The following is a 14,401-nucleotide window of genomic DNA, read 5'->3' as shown; positions in this document are numbered from 1 at the left end:
CCTGCATTGTCATTATCTAGTTGGGCAGAGTTCAAGTATCCATGCATGATATGTTGTTCCTGTCCATTTTCTGTGCTTTGCATTGTGGGACTGTTAGTTCTGGTGACTCATGTTATACACTCCACTACATGTCCCAGTATACAAAGGTGATCCTGGACTGGTGCTGCACATCACACATGGAATGGACAAACTTGGTGGAGCCAGACTGTTGTAGCCCACGGGAAGGGCACCAGGAGAACACTGACTCAGCGTGCTAAACGAACATAGCCACCCGAGAAAACTAAAGTTTCCATGAGTCTCAGCGTTATAACGTTGGTGACCTCATGATGCGCGCAAAGCTTTTCCCGTGATAAACACTTCCAGGGCAGCAGTACGCTGCAGCTTACTTTTTCCTAGAGGAGCCACACTGCGGACGAGGAGGCTGGTAAGGGTGCTACGTGCACCGACTATTTGTTCTTTCTTCTGTTGCAGTGCCACGCTCAGTATCTTGTAGTGGAAGTTTGGGGATTCCGCACTGCTCTAGTGTTTGCTCCATTGGCGAAACCAATTGCGGGTTCCTTACGGAGCAAACGTCTCCCGCGGAGCCCTATTTCTCTGAGGGGGAGACCCGTGCTGTCTTGCCAGGGTCTCCCTCGTAAGCTTGTTCCAGTAGTTCTTCCTTGGTTGGTGGGAGCAAGCAACTCTATCACGTTTTACCTGTTGGCGAGCCACCATCGGCTCTTGCCGGGAAAGCACTACTTCCTGGTTATTGCAAGGGGCAGGCTTGCCCAAATACGCTTTCCCTGTTGGCGAACCGCCATCGGTTCTTGGAGGGAAAGCACCTATTGTTTCATTTGATGACAAACCGCTATAAATATTTACTGCCAGGAGCAATTGGCAGCTTGCCATCTTCTTATTTGTTGGGTCATACGATCTATGGTGCCTATTTGAACACAGCCTTTCCCAAGACGCATTGGGGCTGTAGACTGGATTTGTTTTCCTTTTATTGCTGATTTTGTACACTATTAATTGGAGTCATTTTTGGTTTCTTTATTTATCTAGTAGCAGAGGTATTGAGAGAGAGCAAGTGGACGGCACTTCCGCTCCCCTGTCTCAGCATACAGGATAGTTTATATGGTATGTAGATGAATCCTGTGTACAACCTTTACTTGATGTTTTATGTTATTGAGCAAATACTTATAATGGTATTCTTCCACCAGAGTTAGCCACGTACTCCGACATGCCAGAAAACTCACAGAAACACACGTACTACGCTAGTTATTCTTTTTATCCTTCCAGAGGGGTCAGGGTAGGATAGGAAACAACTGTATGATACCGCTATTGTTTATAGTTGTCTTGTTGTCATTCCAGGTCTCCCTCCCTGCTGTCCCCTTCCTTCCCTTCCATGGCTTGACCACTCCATGGAGTCTGTGTATACACATTCAGACCGTAATGGTGTCGAGAGGTGGACCATTTTAAGCAATGTACGATCCTGAGGATTCCCAGCCACAACAGAGTAAGCGGCCTAAGATTTTAATCCTCCCGGTCGTATGTTAAGATATGGCCACCTTAGAGGATTTAGTTGCTGCATTGCAGATAGTACAGACACAATTGGCAGCTTCCAGGGCAGAAACAGCTACCTTACAAGCCACAGTAGATAGGATGCAAAGAAATCCCTTTAATGGGGCATGTCACTAACCTCTCACACTCCCCCTCTAGTGGTGGAGATACCCACGCCCGTTCCATTGGCCACCCCCGGCACTTTCACAGTGAGAGCAGCAAAGTACAGGTCTACCTCACTCAAGGCTTACTACATTTCTCTTGTAAACCCAAGGCATTTACTATCAACCATGCTAGGGTCGCTTTCCAGAGTTCTTACCTAGCAGGAGACGCTGCTCAATGGGCCATTCCGTTAGTAAAGAGAGACAACCCCTTGCTATATGATTGGGACTCATTCATAAAGGATTTCGAAAGAACTTTCAATCGTCGGACAGACACGCTTTCAGTGGACAAAGACCTATTGGAGCTACGACAGGAAAACAGGGACCTTATAGTCTATTTAAATGACTTCCGCCGGTTGGTTACTGAGACAGAATGGCCTGAAGCTAAACAAGCAGCCATCTTTCATAGAGGTCTCCGAGAAGAGATGAAAGCCGTGCTGGCCCAGATTGAACCACAACCAGCGAATTGTGAAGATCTGATCAACTTAGTTGTCATGGTTCCTAAGGTCACCCCTCCCACTTACCTGTTTGCCTGCGTATGTGTGCTTCGCTCGAGTGGGACGAAGTGTTCTCACTGCCGGCCTCGGCATGTTAGCAGTTCAGCCTATGGCCGGAAGTACCGTTGCGTCATCAGCGCTTCCGGGGGAGACCGCTTATCAGATGCGGTTTTCCGCGGGTTTGGCGCTTCGTATTATGCCAGCCCGCTGCCTGTTTCCTGCTTCTTCTTTGTGATCCGAGTGAGCTGCCCGCCGCACAGGAGCGCCTTTCCAGCCCGCTACCTGTTTCCTGCTACAGCCCGTGGATTCTTCCGAGTAAGTTGCCCGCCGCGCAGGAGCGCCTTTCCAACCCTTTACCTGCAGTGGCGGTTCTACCATGGGGGCGTTTAGGCGCCGCCCCCCCCTGCTTTCTCGCCGTGCGAGAACAAGGCAGAAACAAATGGTAGTTAATTATTTATAACTACCATTTGTTTCTGCCTGCCCTTCTCGCACGGCGAAAAAGCAGTCAGCAGAACAGACTTCCTGGTTACTCGAGCCTCAGGGCAGGGGGAGTGGCTTGCCCACTGTTGTTAATACTGACTGTTTGGACAGCCTGAGAGGCTGTCCAAACAGACAGTATTAGCAACAGTGGGCAAGCCACTCCCCCAAGCCACTCCCACTCTCCGTTCTGTAGGATGCAGACATGGAGAAATGACGCTGCTAGGGCAGCCGGCCGAACCAATCAGCGCCGACTGCCATGGAGGGGAGGGAGGCTGCCTGCAGCCTTCAGTGACGGGATTCGAGTCGGGAGTCAGTGAGCGCGGGAAGCCAAGGTAAGTTTAGTTTTTTATATTTATACTGTATTTTTAATGCAGGTCGATCACTCCTTAACTGCAGCAGAAAGAATATCTGTTATTTACACTGCTCAGCGGTGCGTGGTGTCACCACAAAGACTCCAATCACTAAGGGACAAGTAAACATTGAGCGTGAAGGCCCGATTCACAAAGCTGCTTACGGCCACGAAGGACTGCATGATGGTGGTATGGTAGCAATCCTGCGCCTGGTGCAGCTCTGCAGGAGTACCGCTGGGAACATGTGTGAACTGCAAGCAAGTGTAAATATATGTTCGAGTGGAGGTGTACATCTCTGCACGTACTTTTATACTTTTTTTGTGATTCGGCCCGGAGTGTTTTACACTTTACATGTTGAAAAGCTCGCAGGCCTTTTTAGGAACCTCGATACAGCAATGGATAAGTGATAACTGGTATAATTTTAAACAGATTATGTCATAGAATAATAAACTTCATACTCCATAGTCAAGATCAATAGAATTATATAGCAATGCAGGATCTAATTATTCGAGGTGGGCAGATCCTAACACATCAAGCAATGCAATGAGGCATTTTGAGTAATTAAAGGCGAATTATATTGCAAATTATCATACCCTCAGATTGTGTCATAACACACAGTGTTACCATTTTATGAAGTTTGCTTATTGTTTTTATGATGTAGCCTAAATTTTACATTGTTATAGTCAGATGTTTCTTGCACATGTAGCAAATTGTACTGTTCGATAGGGCAAATTAGAAAAACAAACGGGAACAACATGAAATCTAAAGGAGCACGGATGCATAACAATTATGTACAAATCTTGATCCCATTACATAGTGTTGATCTACTTTTCTCAAACGTGCCAAAATAGTTTTGTTTAAATGTTACCAATTGTACCTATGCGTGTCTAGCTAGGCGCTACACTTCCAGTTAATCATACTTAACTGTCAGTCAGGGTGTTTGGTGACTGAGAGGTGCACCACTTGGAATAAAATTCTGCGCTCGCTCGCCTTATCCTAAAATGAACTAATCACTAAAGGAAGGGAAATTAGGTCAGTCTGTGAGGTCCCAAAAAGACACAAGTTCACCACCCCACCTGCTTAAAGACTCCATCATCATCATTGTTTTTAGTGTGGTCAGTGTCTTGTTGCAAACTGTTAGGTTTGTGTAGCCTACTATTTGTATCTGCCATATCAATAGAAATAGACTGGTTGAAGGTGTCGCACATAACGCGGGGACATTATACAGCTTTTGTTATGTCAGCCTTGAGTGGAGAGCGGGTGCCAATACAGGACAATAAGATATGGACTTTTCTCCACCGCCAATTTTACGCCTCACCAATTTCAAATGTCACCAGCCGCCACTGTTTACCTGTTTCCTGCTCCAGCCAGTATATGTTTCCGAGTGAGTAGCCGCCGTGCAGGAGCGCTATTTCTAACTTCAGGGACCTCCACAGGAGCTCGAACTAGGTCTTTAGCAGAGACCGCGCTGGAGGGCTAGGCTTTCATGGTTCTGCCTCGCCTGAGCGCTGTTTTCTTTGTGACTCTTTTGGCTACGCTACCACGCTGATTCCTTTTCCATCTCTCTGCAAAGTGCTTCATTGTAGAGGCTGGAAACCTGGTTATGTCTCCACAGTAACTTTGATATAACAAAAGGGCATAGCGCAGGAGCGCTTCTTGATTTCTTTTGTGTATAGCGCAGGAGCGCTTCATTATTTCTTTTTGTGCACAGCGCAGGAGCGCTTCTTGGTTTCTTTTGTGTATAGTGCAGGAGCGCTTCTTGGTTTCTTTTGTGTATAGCGCAGGAGCGCTTCCTTATTTCTTTTTTGTGCATAGCGCAGGAGCGCTTCTTGGTTTCTTTGGTGCACAGTGCAGGAGCGCATCTTTCCTTTGACATTGCGCATGTGCGCTTGTATCGTTACAAGACTTTCAGTTCCTTTCTTTTGATGGTAGCAAGATTTCTGATGGCTTCATAGGAGGTAAGCTGTCTCCCACATGAGTGTATGTTTGTGAGTGGTTGCAGGGTTAGTGTGTTATTGGTAACTGGTGTTCCCTTGTCTTCCTGTCCAGCTGTTGCCCAAGGTTCATCCGAACAGAGGGACGTCCACTACTACCTACCCGACACCACACTGATCCTTTTTTGGCTACCATCCTCACTCCTATCTTTATCCTAGTTTGTTCCATATCTAGAGTAGGGTAAGGTGGGTGTGGGGGCAATAGCTCGTGTCGTCTCTGCGAGATCTCTCCACGAGAAACAGGTACATGTGGGGAACCGGACACTAGTCTTACGTTTGGATCATCGCCTTAGTGAAAGAAGAGGGGAAAACAAGCGTAGGGACCGTGCCTCCTGGCGACCGGACCAAGCAAAGACCTTTGACAGCTCAGCCACTACCAAATCCGAGCCTATGGAGATAGGAGCAGTTTGTTCCACCCTTACCCACGAGGAAAGGGAATATCAGCGTAAGAAAGGCCTTTGTATATACTGCACGAAGAAAGCCCATTTCATCAAGGAGTGCATCCTGAGAACAAAGTACCCACTAACAGAACCTCGCAAACAAGTGGTTACTACATCTGAAGGAGCGGCGGGAAACGCTTGAGCTTTTTTTTTTTTTGGGATGGTAGCCGCATACATATCACTCTTTGTCGTGCAGGAAGCCAAGCTCTGTAGCCACCCATTCAAGGTTGGGGCCCTCTTACTGCCCCAATATATTGCTACTTCTCTCTTAGCCAAGAGTAGGGAGATAGCTGTAAACCTTCGGACCTTTGAGGGGAATTGTACCACGTAACCCAGCAGTGCTATCTCGGGCAGGGGATCCACCGGCATGTGTAGTATTTTGCTGAGAAGCTCGTGAACAGCTACCCAGAAGTGCTGGACCTGTGGGCAGGACCAGGCTAGATGTGCAAAGTCCGCCTGTGGGGCTTGACAGCGCTGGCAGGAGTGAGGTCTGGCCGGGTCAAACGCTTGAGCTTGAAGAAAGAAGAAGGGTATTCTTCAAGCCCAACATACATCCCTTCATTGATTGGTGACAACCCGTGTACCAGACAACATTTTGTTATAGACCTCTCCCTGTTTATAAAAGGGGAGTGGTGTCAGGTTTCTGCCATGTTGGTGCTACTGGATGTTTTATAGACCAAGAACAAGCATCGGTAATGGGGTTGGTACTGCAGGCAAAAGATACCACGTGAGCAGTATTTGCAGTGGATGGGAGATGTCTGGGAGCAGGTCCTATCCGATTCCAAACTGATATCATGGATGTCCGCCAGGGTCATGCTGATCTGGAAAGACTCGCCTTCAACGCAATACAAGCCCTACAATACGGAATCATACTGGGGTTACCATGGTTGAGGTTGCACAACCCCCAGGTGGATTGGATGGAGAAAACAGTACGGTATACCTCAGTTTATTGTTCAACGCATTGTGTTTCCCCAATGGTGAGTCCGTCACAAGTCATGGCTACGTTTCATCATATTGCCACTGCCACGGAACACTCAGTCACCCTACCCAGCGACCACAGGATAACGCCGACGTGTTCAATGACACTAAAGCTGAAATACTTCCGCCCCACAGGCAATACGATTGCCAGATAGATTTGATACCAGGAGCCTTTGTTCCCACTGGATGAGAATACGTCTTAATGGAACCAGAGAACACACACTTAAGGGCATACTTGGACAAGTATTTGGCGTTAGGATTTATTCGCAATTCCAAATCTCCAGCGACTTCCCCGCTATTTTTTATTTCTAAAGCCAACGGTGAGCTGAGGGCAGGCATCGATTTCAGGGCATTAAACGCCATCATGGTGAAGAACCAGTATCCTTTACCCCTGATCCCGGTCTTGCTGGAGCAAGTGAACGATGTCGTCATATATACACGACCGGATTTAAAGGGGGCCTACCATCTAGTAAGATGTGCAAGGGAGACGAGTGGAAGAAAGGCATTTAAAACGAGTTTCGGCTTATATGAGTACCTTGTTATGCCCTTTGGGCTGTGTAATGCACCCGCTGCGTTCCAATTTTTCCTGAATTATGTGCTGCGTGAGTATTTGGATCATTTAGTCGTTGTGTATATTGACGATATACTGATCTACTCACCCACCGTCGAGAGTCACACCCGGCATGTACGTGCCATCCTACAAACTCTGCAAGAACACCATCTTTATTGCAAAATCAGCAAGTGCGAGTTTGGAGTTACCACAGTGGAGTTTTTGGGGGTGATGCTGACCCCCAGGGGACAAGAAATGGTGGAAAGGAAGAATGCAGCGGTAAAAGATTGGCTCATCCCAACAAATGTCAGAGGCATCCAATGCTTTTTAGGCTTTGCCAATTTTTACCGTTGTTTCAACAGCCATTTCTCTTAGTTGGCGGCTGCCCTCACGCTATTATTGCAGAAGAAGATTCCCTTTCGATGGACTGAGGAAACACAAAAAGGGTTTGAGGCGTTGAAAGATACATTTATATCAGCTCCTGTTCTGGTACACGCGGATCCCAACCAACCGTACAACGTGGAAGCAGATGCGTCTGACCATGCGGTAGGAGCAGTTCTGTCTCAACGCCATGTCGACACAACCCAACTCCACCGGTGGCATATCGATCAAGGAAACTCAACCCAGCAGAACGTAACTACATAATACCTGAAAAGGAGCTCCTGGCTATCAAAGATGCCTTCCAGGAATGGAGACATTTTCTTAAGGGAGCCAGACATGTGGTCACTGTATATACGGACCACCATAATCTTCAGTTCATGATGGCTACCCGTCACCTCTCCCCACGACAATTACGATGGACCCTGTTCTTTGCGGAGTATGACTTTCTGGTCACATATCGGCCAGAAAAGGACAACAACAAGGCTGACGCCTTAACTCATCAAACTGTTAACCCCACACCAGAAGTACAGGAAGAGAATTCAATCATAGATCCACAGCATGTCATATTCACCACCACCACGGAGCCCTTCCTCAAAAGTGTAGCACAGAGTATTCTCACCAGAGGGTGGAGAAATTGTCTGGCAAGGCATCCAGAATTGACCATAAAGGAAGGTCTTCCAGTACGTGGGACCCAGTTGTTGATACCCATCAACTCACTACGGAGGCGAGTTTTTACCTGGTGTCATATCCTCTCCAGTGCAGGTCACAACGGAGTAGAGAAAACCACATAGAGAGTTATGTGCCAGTTCTGGTTGCCCACTGTAAGAACTGACATTCATACATGGGTCATGGAGTGTGTAATGTGTAACCAGATGAAGACCTTGCATGCCAGACCAGCAGGACTTCTACAACCCTTGCCAACCCCGGAACACCCGTTGGAAAGTATTTCCCTGGATGTTATTGTTGGTATGCCGCCAGACAAGGGACACACTGCAATACTGGTTGTGGTAGACTACCCAACAAAAAGGGCTCATTTTGTCGCCTGTAAAACTGTGCCCACAGCAAGCCAGTTGGCTCAATTGCTGTTGATACACATTGTGAGACTGCATGGTTTACCGCAAGTGGTGGTTTCGGACCGAGGGCCTCAATTTACCGCCCGATTCTGGAAGGCATGGTGTGCTGCTCTCCGGATAACACGTAATCTGTCTACGAGCTTTCACTCTCAAACAGATGGTCAAACCGAGTGGGTAAATCAAACATTAAAACAATACCTTAGGTGCTATGTGGACAATACTACCAACGCCTGGGTAGACACCAGAGGTGAGACAGAGGGTTCTCCACATACAAAAGACACTAAAGGAAACTAAAGGAAACACAGAGCAGGTTGAGAGAGGCTAAGATACACTACAAAGCATACACCTATAAACATCGGCGTCCAGGGCCTGTTTATGAATTGGGGTATTATGTTTGGGTGTCCACTAAGAACATCAGGTTTAAGAAGTATAGCATTTTCAATCTGTAGGAAGGGGGAGTCTCTGGTTGGCGCAGTGCAACACTGGCGACAATCAGGGCCTCTCTCTTCCTCGTCAGGGCTGAGGGTTACCTTCAAGACAACCTCTGCTTACCCTCTAGGTAGTGTGGCTTAAGCAGTCTTAGGCTAATCTCTGGGGCATGTAGGGTTAAACATTTGCAATATTACACCGTCACAACCAACCCACCACACAATGACACCAAACTGTATTTGTAAAAATATATTCTCTTTATATAAATTTCAAGCAGGCTTGTAAATACAGTCTTGGTTAGTTCAAATGCAGGTTCCAGTTACTCTTTAGGTTAAGTTGCCACAGTTCTTTCTCAGTAATAAGCAATCTTTGTTTAGTGTTATTCCCAAACAGTTCTTTAAGTCCCTTTCACACAACAAAAGGGGGGGTCAGGCTCTTCAAGGTATCGTGGTGGTTCTGCTGGCGCTGTTCCTTGTCAGCCAGGGTCACCCCGGGCTGTCCGTGGACCTCTCTGCGCCCCTCGGCTCCTCCGCGCTGGAAAAGCGGGCCCGGTCTACCCACCCTCACGCTTCTGGCGGGGCCGGCGGCCGGGGAATCAAAGTCCGCCTCTCTCTGCGCGCCGCACGGCTGTGCGCGGCTGGCGGGGGAGAGAGCGGGGGCCCTGGGAGCGCTCAGCACGCGGCTCCTGGGGCGAGGCGAGGCAGCGGGCGGTGCGAGCGAAGCAAGACAGATGCTCGCACCGCGGGGCAGGACACAGTACCTTTTCTTGTGGAAGCAGCCTGGGCACAGTTCAGCGCGGTGATCCGCGTCGCGGTGTCTTCCTTCCGACGTTGGAGCGAGCGGCGGCTCGGCTCTGGCTCGGGGGTTGGCGTTGCGGCGCGGGCCGGGCTGAGGAAGCGCCTCAAGGTTTCCTGGCACAGGGGGCACACGAAAAAGGGATAGCGATCGGTAAAGCACGCCTCTCTCGATCCAGGCGACGTTCAGGCACCCCACGCAACAGCTGTTTCTCGGACAGCGGCGGCGCGTTCAGGGGCACCAGACACGGCGGGTGCAAGCAGGCAACGGGCACCACCTCCTCTTTGCGTTGCGAGCTGCGGCTCGGGGTCAGTCACGATGTTTGGGTCAGCTGGGCTAACCTTCACGGTGCTTCTGGGCCAGGCAGGCAGCAGTCACGGTGCTTGGAGAGATAGCAACACCCAGAGCGTTGCTGAAGAGCGCGATGGTCACAGCGCGCTCCGCTTTTCCTGGTGAGGCGGGCAGAGGGAAAGCAACTCCCCACAGTGGTTCCTCTGTCAGGGGGTAGCGCTCACTGTTCCTGGAGCGCTGGTCAGGGGGCAAGTTCAACAGCAAGCCCTTGGAGATCTTTCAGCAGAGTTTGGCACAAAGTTCAAAATAAAAGCAAAAGTTTCTTGTAGTCTTTTTCTCTTCCTCTCCTTTGGCAGCAAGGCACCAGACACAGGCCAGAGTCAGCACTCCTCCTTGTAGTCCTTCCAGGTCCTTCTCATCGGGCAGAGTTTCTCTTGTAGCACAAACAGGATCTAATTTACAAGGAGCAGGGCTCCTTCTTTTATACCCGGTTTCTTTTGTTCTAGCAAGCCAGGGGGGCCTCTGCATAACTGCTCCAGTCTCTGAGCACTTGTTGTGGGTACTTATGACTTCTGTATTCAGTGTGAGGGCAGGCACATCAGCCGCTCCCCAGGGGGGCGGAGCCGGCTTTGTGAGGACAGGAGTGGCCTGAGCACTTTGTTGACAAGCTTCGGTCCTTCCTGGGCCAGGTGCAGGCTGAGTCATCAGTCGCTCCCCAGGAGGGCGGAGCCAACATTGTGGAGGCAGGGGCACAGCCTGATGCATCATTCAGGGGAAACTCCCACCACCCACTAAGGGGTCCTCCTGCTAATCACTACCTGTCAACTCCCAGCCCTGTCACTCACACACACCAGACAGTCAGATCCACATCCAAGCAGAGGCGGGCTGAAAGGGTTAGGCAAGCAAATGCTAACTTTCTAAAAGTAGCATTTGCAAACACAGGATATTAAAATAAACTTTACTAAAAGAAGTATTTTATTATTCTGAGTTCAGGCATACTAAACATTAATTTCTACCATGTTCCCTGAGCCTGCTGGGATTATAGAGTGTAATAATTCCAGCAGCCCATCTGGCCTAGAAGGGAACTGGTAGCCTTACAATAGTGAAAAACGAATTTGGCAGTAATTCACTATTAGAACATGCCACACACATCCGGGCATGTTCTACCTTACACTTACAATGCACCCTGCCCTCAGGCCTACCATAGGGGTGACTAATATGAAGTTAAGGGGAGGTTTAGGGGCTGGCAAGTGGGTGCACTTGCCCAGCTAGCATGACAGTACCAGACTGCACGCAGGTTCTGCAATGGCAGACCCTAGACACATTTTAAGGCTGCTTCTGTGGGTGGCGCAACCAGCGCTGCAGGCCCACTAGCAGTGTTGGCATTCACAAGCCCTGGCACTCCTGGTGCACTTTACTAGGGACTAACAGTAAATCCAATGAACCAATCATGGACATCAATCACATGTACACTTTACAGTAGGGAGCACTTGCACTGCGGCACGGGTTGGCCGTGGCGCAGTGCCCTGAGTAGCAGACACCAGCAAAACGTTTGAGGCACAACAGCAAAAAGTGGAAGGGAAACCCACGCCAAGGTGCCAGGTCTAACACGTGTCCCCTCCAGCTGAAATGTGGGGAGAACTACCCTTCCCCAGGGAGTTCCTCATCACTAAGGCGGAAAAATCTGGACAGACCATCAGCATTGGCGTGATCTGTGCCAGGGCGGTGTTCCACCGTGAAGTCCATACCCTGTAGGGAGATGGACCACCTCAACAGTTTTGGGTTCTCACCCCTCATTTGCATCAACCATCTGAGGGGCCTGTGGTCTGTCTGAACCCGGAAGTGAGACCCAAACAAGTAGGGTCTTAGCTTCTTCAGCGCCCAGACCACAGCAAATGCTTCTCGCTCTATTGCACTCCACCTACTTTCCCGTGGAAGTAACCTCCTACTGATGAAGGCTACGGGTTGGTCCCAGCCCTCCTCAGTCATCTGTGAGAGAACAGCCCCTACACCATGCTCTGAAGCGTCTGTTTGCACTATGAATTCCTTGGAGAAATCAGGAGCCAGGAGCACGGGCGCCGTGCACATGGCAGTCTTCAGGGTGTCAAAAGCCTTCTGACAGGTGTCAGTCCAAATCACATTCCTGGGCTGCTTCTTAGAAGTCAGCTCTGTCAAGGGGGTCACAATAGTGCCATAGCCCTTGACAAACCTCCTGTAATACCCAGTGAGCCCCAGGAAGGCTCTCACTGCAGTCTGGGTCTTGGGGGGTTCCCAAGCCAGGATGGTTGCAATTTTGGGTTGCAAGGGTGCCACCTTGCCACTCCCAACTTGGTGTCCCAAGTACACCACTGAACCCTGCCCAATCTGGCACTTGCTTGCCTTGATTGTGAGGCCTGCCTTGCGCAGCGCCATCAACACTTCCCAGAGGTGCCGCAGGTGTTCTGGCCAGGTGCCACTGAACACTACGATGTCATCCAGGTAGGCGGCACTGAACTCATCCAGCCCAACCAACACCTGGTTGACCAACCTCTGAAAGGTGGCAGGGGCATTCTTCATCCCAAATGGCATAACCCGGAACTGGAAATGCCCATCTGGTGTGGAGAATGCTGACCTCTCCTTTGCCCCATCGGTCAAGGCGATCTGCCAGTACCCAGACGTTAAATCAAACGTGCTGAGGAACCGGGCAGCCCCTAGCCGATCAATGAGCTCATCCGCTCTGGGGATAGGGTGCGCGTCAGTCTTGGTGACTGAATTGAGTCCTCTGTAGTCCACACAGAACCGGAGTTCAGGTGTGGCTCCCGGCGCAGCAGCCTTTGGGACCAAGACCACGGGGCTGGACCAAGGACTGCTGGAAGACTCAACCACCCTAAGAGCAAGCATCTTGGAGACCTCCTCCTTGATGCAGGCCCTGACCCTGTCAGTCACTCTGTAAGCCTTATGCTTCATAGGTAAGCTGTCTCCTGTGTCCACATCATGGACGCACCAATCTGTGACACTAGGAACCAGGGAGAACAGATCTGGAAACTGCCCCAGCAATTGGCGGCAGTCTTCCTGTTGCTCAGGGGTCAGGGTGGGTGAGAGGTTAACTCCATCCACTGACCCATCCTTCTCACAGGCCACTAAGAGGTCAGGAAGAGGCTCAGACTCCTCTTCCATTCCATCATCAGTGGCCAACAGCATGCCCACTTCGGACCTTTTCAAGTGGGGCTTGAGGCGGTTGACATGTAAGACCCTTAAAGGATTCCTGGGCGTCTTCATGTCCACCAAGTATGTCACTGAGCTCTTGCGCTCCACAACCTCAAATGGGCCTGTCCACTTATCCTGAAGTGCACAGGGTTCCACTGGGGCCAAGACATACACCTCTTGTCCAGGCTGAAGCTCTACCAGAGTGGCATTCTGGTCGTACCACCGCTTCATCTCCTCCTGGCTAGCTTCCAGATTTGCCTCAGCAAGTTGTCTGAAGCGCCTGGTTTGGTTTCTGAAGGCCAGCATGTAGCTATATACATTCTGGGGAGGTTTCCTGGGAGATTGCTCCCAGCCTTCCTTTACCAAACTCAGTGGTCCTCTCACGGGGTGACCATACAGCAGCTCAAAGGGGCTGAACCCTAGAGACTTCTGTGGCACCTCGCGGTATGCAAAGAGCAGGCATGGTAAGAGGACGTCCCACTTACGCCTCATTGGACCTTCCAGGCCCATGATCATGCCCTTCAGGGTTCGGTTGAATCTCTCAACCAACCCATTGCCTTGGGGATGGTAGGGTGTGGTGAACTTGTAGGTTACACCACACTCTTGCCAAAGGGACTTCATATACTTGGATATGAAGTTGGTCCCCCTGTCGCTCACCACCTCTAGAGGGAATCCCACTCTGGAGAAAATTCCCATCAGTGCACGCCCCACCACGGGGGCCGTCACTGTCCTCAGAGGGATGGCTTCAGGGTACCGGGTGGCATGATCCACCAAGACCAGGATGAACCTGTTGCCCATGGCTGTCTTGGGGTCCAGAGGCCCAACAATGTCAATACCCACTCGTTGGAATGGAGTACTGACCACAGGGAAGGGTTGGAGGGGAGCCTTGATCTTCCCTCCGCTCTTCCCACTTGCCTGGCAAGTTGGACAGGTCCTACAATGAGCATCTGAGCTCTTGTGCATTTGGGGCCAGTAGAAGTGGGTGACAAGCCTGTCATAGGTCTTGTCCATCCCCAAATGTCCTGCTAAAGGCACATCATGAGCCAGTCCCAGTAGGAAGGCTCTGAACTTCTGGGGTACCACCAGCACACGGGCTGACCCAGGTTCAGCAGCCTTAGGCTCTGAGTACAGGAGGTCATTCTCCCAGTACACATAATGTGTTTTGGCCTGAACACCATTGGCCTGGTCTGCAGCCTGCTGCCGCATACCCACGAGAGAAGGGCATTCTTTCTGCTCCCTGCAGAATTCCTCCCTGGA

Source organism: Lissotriton helveticus, chromosome 6, assembly GCF_964261635.1.
Source record: "Lissotriton helveticus chromosome 6, aLisHel1.1, whole genome shotgun sequence".
Taxonomy (NCBI): Eukaryota; Metazoa; Chordata; class Amphibia; order Caudata; family Salamandridae; genus Lissotriton; species Lissotriton helveticus.
This window is presented reverse-complemented; position numbering follows the sequence as displayed.